We start from the raw sequence: 8,352 nt of genomic DNA, 5'->3' as shown, positions 1-8,352 counted from the left end.
CTGCCCTTGGTCGCCCCTCCTCTTCTCCACTAGGGCCCAATAGGCTCATTAGTCTCCCCGGGGAGTTCCGGTAACCCCCTGGTACTCTGGTATATGCCCAATACTCCTCGAAACCATTCCAGTGTCCGAACATAGTCGTCCAATATATCAATCTTTATATCTCGACCATTTCGGAACTCCTCGTCATGTCCGTGATCACATCCGGGACTCCGAACTACCTTCGGTACATCAAAACACATAAACTCATAATATAACCGTCATCGAATTTTAAGCGTGCGGACCCTACGGGTTCGAGAACTATATAGACATGACCGAGACACGTCTCCGGTTAATAACCAATAGCGGAACCTGGATGCTCATATTGTCTGCCACATATTCTACGAAGATCTTTATCGGTCAAATCGCATAACAACATACGTTGTTCCCTTTGTCATCGATATGTTACTTGGCCGAGATTCGATCGTCGGTATCTCAATACCTAGTTCAATCTCGTTACCGACAAGTCTCTTTACTCGTTTCGTAATATATCATTCCGCAACTAACTTATTAGTTGCAATTCTTGCAATGCTTATAGTGATGTGCATTACCGAGTGGGCCCAGAGATACCTCTCCAATAATCGGAGTGACGAATCCCAACCTCGAAATACGCCAACCCAACAAGTACCTTCGGAGACACCTGTAGAGCACCTTTATAATCACCCAGTTACGTTGTGACGTTTGGTAGCACACAAAGTGTTCCTCCGGTAAACGGGAGTTGCATAATCTCATAGTCATAGGAACATGTATAAGTCATGAAGAAAGCAATAGCAACATACTAAACGAGCAAGTGCTAAGCTAATGGAATGGGTCAAGTCAATCACATCATTCTCCTAATGATGTGATCCTGTTAATCAAATGACAACTCTTTGTCTATGGCTAGGAAACATAACCATCTTTGATCAATGAGTTAGTCAAGTAGAGGCATACTAGTGACACTATGTTTGTCTATGTATTCACACATGTATTATGTTTCCGGTTAATACAATTCTAGCATGAATAATAAACATTTATCATGAAATAAGGAAATAAATAATAACTTTATTATTGCCTCTAGGGCATATTTCCTTTAGTTTCCCACTTGCACTAGAGTCAATAATCTAGTTCACATCACCATGTGATTTAACACCAATATTCACATCTGTATGTGATTAACACCCATAGTTCACATCATCATGTGACCAACACCTCAAGGGTTTACTAGAGTCAATAATCTAGTTCACATTGCTATGTGATTAACACCCAAAGAGTACTAAGGTATGATCATGTTTTGCTCGTGAGAGAAGTTTAGTCAACGGGTCTGTCATATTCAGAGCCGTATGTATTTTGCAAATATTCTATGTCTACAATGCTCTGCATGGAGCTACTCTAGCTAATTGCTCCCACTTTCAATATGTATCCAGATTGAGACTTAGAGTCATCTGGATTGGTGTAAAAGCTTGCACCGATGTAACTCTTTACGATGAACTCTTTTATCACCTCCATAATACTTAGTCCTTACTAAGGATAATTTTGACCGCTGTCCAGTGATCTACTCCTAGATCACTATTGTACACCCTTGCCAAACTCAGTGTAGGGTATACAATAGATCTGGTACACAGCATAGCATATTTTATAGAACCTATGACTGAGGCATAGGGAATGACTTTTCATTCTCTTTCTATTTTCTGCCATGGTCAGGTTTTGAGTCTTACTCAACTTCACACCCTGCAACACAGGCAAGAACTCCTTCTTTGACTGTTCTATTTTGAACTACTTCAAAATCTTATCAAGGTATGTACTCATTGAAAAATCTTATCAATCGTCTTGATCTATCTCTATAGATCTTGATGCTCAATGTGTAAGTAGCTTCACCGAGGTCTTTCTTTGAAAAAACTCCTTTCAAACACTCCTTTATGCTTTCTAGAAAAATTCTACATTATTTCCGATCAATAATATGTCATTCACATATACTTATCAGAAATGCTGTAGTTCTCCCACTCACTTTCTTATAAATACATGCTTCTCAAAAATTTGTATAAAATCATATGCTTTGATCACACTACCAAAGCGTATATTCCAACTCCGAGATGCTTGCACCAGTCCATAGATGGATTACTGGAGCTTGCACACTTTTGTTAGCACTCTTTGGATCGACAAAACCTTCTGGTTGCATCATATACAACTCTTTTTTAAGAAATATCCATTTAAGGAATGCAGTTTTTATATCCATTTGCCAGATTTCATAAAAGGTGGTAATTGCTAACATGATTCGGACAGACTTAAGCATTGATACGAGTGAGAAAATCTCATTGTATTCAACACCTTGAACTTGTTGAAAAACTTTTTACGACAAGTCGAGCTTTGTAGATAGTAACACTACTATCAGCGTCTATCTTCCTCTTCAAGATCCATTTATTTTCTATGGCTTGCCAATCATCGGGCAAGTCCACCAAAGTCCACACTTTGTTCTCATACATGGATCCCATCTTAGATTTCACGGCATTCAAGCCATTTCGCGGAATCTGGGCTCATCATCGCTTCCTTATAGTTCGTAGGTTCATCATGGTCTAGTAACATGACTTCCAGAACAGGATTACCGTACCACTCTGGTGCGTACTATACTTTGGAAGACCTACGAGGTTCTGTAGTAACTTAATCTGAAGTTTCATGATCATCATCATTAGCTTCCTCACTAATTGGTGTAGGAATCACAGGAACTGATTTCTGTGATGAACTACTTTCCAATAAGGGAGCAGACATAGTTACCTCATCAAGTTCTACTTTCCTCCCACTCACTTATTTCGAGAGAAACTCCTTCTCTAGAAAGGATCCATCTTAGCAACAATATCTTGCCTTCAGATCTGTGATAGAAGGTGTACCCAACAGTTTCCTTTGGGTATTCTATGAAGATGCACTTTTCCGATTTGGGTTCGAGCTTATCAGGTTGAAACTTTTTCACATAAGCATCTTAGCCCCAAACTTTAAGAAATGACAACTTTGGTTTCTTGCCAAACCACAGTTCATAAGGCGTCATCTCAACGGATTTTGATGGTGCCCTATTTAAAGTGCATCCAGCTGTCTCTAATGCATAACCCCAAAACGATAGTGATAAATCGGTAAGATACATCATAGATCGTAACATATCCAATAAAGTGCGGTTACGACGTTCGGACACACCATTATGCTGTGCTGTTCCATGTGGCGTGAGCTGTGAAACTATTCCACATTGTTTTTAAATGAAGGCCAAACTCGTAACTCAAATATTCTCCTCCACGATCAGATCGTAGAAACTTTATTTTCTTGTTACGACGATTCTCCACTTCACTCTGAAATTCTTTAAACTTTTCAAATGTTTCAGACTTGTGTTTCGTTAAGTAGATATACCCATATCTGCTCAAATCATCTGTGAAGGTCAGAAAATAACGATATCCGCCACAAGGCTCAATATTCATTGGACCACATACATCAGTATGTATGATTTCCAACAAATCAGTTGCTCGCTTCATAGTTCCGGAGAACGGCGTTTTAGTCATCTTTCCCATGAGGCATGATTCGCAAGTACCAAGTGATTCATAATCAAGTGATTCCAAAATTCCATCAGTATGGAGTTTCTTCATGCGTTTTACACCAATATGACCCAAACGGCAGTGCCACAAATAAGTTGCACTATCATTATCAACTTTGCATCTTTTGGCATCAATATTATGAATATGTGTATCACTACGATCGAGATCCAACAAACTATTTTCATTGGGTGTATGACCATCGAAGGTTTTATTCATGTAAACAGAACAACAGTTATTCTCCGACTTTAAATGAATAACCGTATTGCAATAAACATGATTAAATCATATTCATGCTCAACGCAAACGCCAAATAATATTTATTTAGGTTCAACACTAATCTCGAAAGTATAGGGAGTGTGCGATGATGATCATGTCAATCTTGGAACTACTTCCAACACACATCGTCACTTCACCCTCAACTAGTCTCTATTTATTCTGTAACTCCTGTTTTGAGTTACTAATATTTAGCAACCGAACAAGTATCAAATACCTAGGGGTTACTATAAACACTAGTAAGGTACACATCAATAACCTGTATATCAAATATACCCTTGTTCACTTTGCCATCCTTCTTATCTACCAAATATTCAGGATATTTCCTCTTCTAGTGACCATTTCCTTTGCAGTAGAAACACTCAGTTTCAGGCTTTGGTCTAGCTTTGGGATCTTTCAAGGTAGTGACAACTTGCTTGCCATTCTGCTTGAAGTTCCCTTTCTTTCCCTTTGCCCTTTTATTGAAACTAGTGGTCTTGTTAATCATCAACACTTGATGCTCTTTCTTGATTTCTACCTTCATCGATTTCATCATCATGAAAAGCTCGGGAAACGTTTCGTCGTCCCTTGCATACTATAGTTCATCACGAAGTTCCAGTAACTTGGTGATGGTGACTAGAGAACTCTGTTAATCACTATCTTATCTGGAAGATTAACTCCCACTTGATTCAAGCGATTGTAGTACCCAGACAATCTGAGCACATGATCACTAGTTGAGCAATTCTCCTCCATCTTTTAGCTATAGAACTTGTTGGAGACTTCATATCTCTCAACTCGGGTATTTGCTTGAAATATTAACTTCAACTCCTGGAACATCTGGTATGGTCCATGACGTTCAAAACGTCTTTGAAGTCCCGATTCTAAGCTGTTAAGCATGGTGCACTAAACTATCAAGTAGTCATCATATTGAGCTAGCCAAACGTTCATAACGTCTGCATCTGCTCCTGCAATAGGTCTGTCACCTAGCGGTGCATCAAGGACATAATTCTTCTGTGCAACAATGAGGATAAACCTCAGATCATGGACCCAGTCCGCATCATTGCTACTATCATCTTTCAACTTAATTTTCTCTAGGAACACATATAAAATATAGGGAAGCAATAACGCGAGCTATTGATCTACACCATTTTTGCAAAATTCTATCAGGACTAAGTTCATGATAAATTAAAGTTCAATTAATCATATTACTTAAGAACTCCTACTTAGATAGACATCCCTCTAATCATCTAAGTGATCACTTGATCCAAATCAACTAAACCATGTCCGATCATCACGTGAGATGGAGTAGTTTTCAATGGTGAACATCACTATGTTGATCATATCTACTATGTGATTCATGCTCGACCTTTCGGTCTCAGTGTTCCGAGGCCATATCTGCATATGCTAGGCTCGTCAAGTTTAACCCGAGTATTCTGCATGTGCAAAACTGGCTTGCACCCGTTGTAGATGGACGTAGAGCTTATCACACCCGATCATCACGTGGTGTCTGGGCACGACGAACTTTGGCAACGATGCATACTCAAGGAGAACACTTTATCTTGAAATTTAGTGAGAGATCATCTTATAATGCTACCGTCAATCAAAGCAAGATAAGATGCATAAATGATAAACATCATATGCAATCAATATAAGTGATATGATATGGCCATCATCATCTTGTGCTTGTGATCTCCATCTCTGAAGCACCATCATGATCACCATCGTCACCGGCGCGACACCTTGATCTCCATCATAGTATCATTGTCGTCTTGCCAACTATTTCTTCTACGACTATCGCTACTGCTTAGTGATAAAGTAAAGCAATTACCGGTGATTGCATTGCATACAATAAAGCGACAACCATATGGCTCCTGCCAGTTGCCGATAACTCGGTTACAAAGCATGATCATCTCATACAATAAAATATAGCACCATGCCTTGATCATATCACATCACAGCATGCCCTACAAAAACAAGTTAGACGTCCTCTACTTTGTTGTTGCAAGTTTTATGTGGCTGCTACAGGCTGAGCAAGAACCATTCTTACTTACGCATTGATAACCCACAAGTATAGGGGATCGCAACAGCTTTCGAGGGTAGAGTATTCAACCTAAATTTATTGATTCGACACAAGGGGAGCCAAAGAATATTCTCAAGTATTAGCAGTTGAGTTGTCAATTCAACCACACCTGTATAACTTAGTATCTGCAGCAAGGTATTTAGTAGCAAAGTAGTATGATAGTATTGGTAACAGTGGCAAAAGTAAAGATAGCAGTTTTGTAGTAATTGTAACAGTAGCAACGGAAAAGTAAATAGCGAAGAAGAATATGTGAAAAGCTCGTAGGCGTTGGATCAATGATGGATAATTATGTCGGATGCGATTCCTCATGTAATAGCTATAACATAGGGTGACACAGAACTAGCTCCAGTTCAGCAATGTAATGTAGGCATGTATTCCGAATATAGTCATACATGCTTATGGAAAAAAACTTGCATGACAACTTTTGTCCTACCCTCCCGTGGCAGCGGGGTCCTAGTGGAAACTAAGGGATATTAAGGCCTCCTTTTAATAGAGTACCGGACCAAAGCATTAACACATAGTGAATACATGAACTCCTCAAACTACGGTCATCACCGAGAAGTATCCCGATTATTGTCACTTCGGGGTTGTCGGATCATAACACATAATAGGTGACTATAGACTTGCAAGATAGGATCAAGAACTCACATATATTCATGAAAACATAATAGGTTCAGATCTGAAATCATGGCACTCAGGCCCTAGTAACAAGCATTAAGCATAGCAAAGTCATAGCAACATCAATCTCAGAACATAGTGGATACTAGGGATCAAACCCTAACAAAACTAACTTGATTACATGGTAAATCTCATCCAACCCATCACCGTCCAGCAAGCCTACGATGGAATTACTCACGCACGACGGTGAGCATCATGAAATTGGTGATGGAGGATGGTTGATGATGACGACTGTCGGTGTCAAAACCGGCGGATCTCGGGTAGGGGGTCCCGAACTGTGCGTCTAGGCGTATGGTAAAAGGAGACAAGGGACACGATGCTTTACCAAGGTTCGGGCCCTCTTGATGGAGGTAAAACCCTACGTCCTGCTTGATTGATATTGATGATGTGGGTATTACAAGAGTAGATCTACCACGAGATCAAGGAGGCTAAACCCTAGAAGCTAGCCTATGGTATGATTGTTGTTCGTCCTACGGACTAAAACCATCCGGTTTATATAGACACCGGAGAGGGCTAGGGTTACACAGAGTCGGTTACAATGGTAGGAGATCTACATATCCGTATCGCCAAGCTTGCCTTCCACGCCAAGGAAAGTCCCATCCGGACACGGGACGAAGTCTTTAATCTTGTATCTTCATAGTCTTGGAGTCCGGCCGATGATGATAGTTCGGCTATCCGGACACCCCCTAGTCCAGGACTCCCTCAGTAGCCCCCGAACCAGGCTTCAATGACGACGAGTCTGGCGCGTATATTGTCTTTGGCGTTTGCAAGGCGGGTTCTCCTCCATATTCCATGTGTTTGCCGAATAGTGTCCGGTTTCCTTATAAATGTTGCGCTCCTTGGCTTCTACGTCCAATAATGGCCCTCTTCCACGTGTCGTATGAATGCGAAAAGCCAGGGTATTTTTACGTTTTACCCCCTAGCTGCGCGAATAAGCTGCCTATAAGAGAGGCAAGGACCCAGATCTGAATCACACCATCCTCCTTCTGCAAGTACTCATCGAAGCGCATCTGACAAAAATCCATTCCAACATGGACAGTTGACGCGGCTCCTCCTCTCGCGCTCCCAGTCCTCAGCCAGGAGATTGGAGGAGATGTTCAGTCCCGCATAGCGAGTTAGTGACGCTCCAAGCAGAAGGATACCTTCCCCCAGCCTTTATGGTTCCGGTTCGAGCCGGACTAGCCACCCACAAGGGTGCGAAACAGGCGGAGAGCGTCCCCAATCCCTCCAAAGGAGAGCGGGTATGCTTCGTCCCCTACCTAATAAGGGGACTCGGATTTCCCATACATCCGTTTCTCCGGGGGCTCCTGGAGTTCTATGGACTCCAACTTCACCACCTCACACCTGCCTCCATCTTGCACATCGCGGGCTTTGTAGCTCTTTGCAAGCTGTTCTTGGGCATCGAGCTCCATTTTGTGCTGTGGAAGAGATTGTTTTGCCTCATACCCCGTTCTCACGAGGGGTCGATATATCAAGTGGGCGGAGCCGAAATATGGCGCATCGCCGGGACTGGATATCTATCCGGAACCCCGAAGAAGGCGTACGAAGACTGGCCTTCGGAATGGTTCTATATGGAAGACGCCCCGCTGCCGGATCCAGTTCGGATCGGCCTCCCGGAGTTTAGCAACGCTCCTCTGAAGAAACGCCTAAGTTGGCGCCCGCGGAGCCCTCAACGGGAAGATGATAGGAGCGTCCAATATCTGATGGGCCGGATAAGGTTACTGGCCCATTCCGGATTGACCATGATTGGAGTCATGG

The sequence above is a fragment of the Triticum dicoccoides genome, chromosome 1B (genome assembly GCF_002162155.2).
Source record: "Triticum dicoccoides isolate Atlit2015 ecotype Zavitan chromosome 1B, WEW_v2.0, whole genome shotgun sequence".
Classification (NCBI taxonomy): domain Eukaryota; kingdom Viridiplantae; phylum Streptophyta; class Magnoliopsida; order Poales; family Poaceae; genus Triticum; species Triticum dicoccoides.
The sequence above is the reverse complement of the archived record's forward strand: the minus strand, read 5'-3'. Positions refer to the sequence as shown.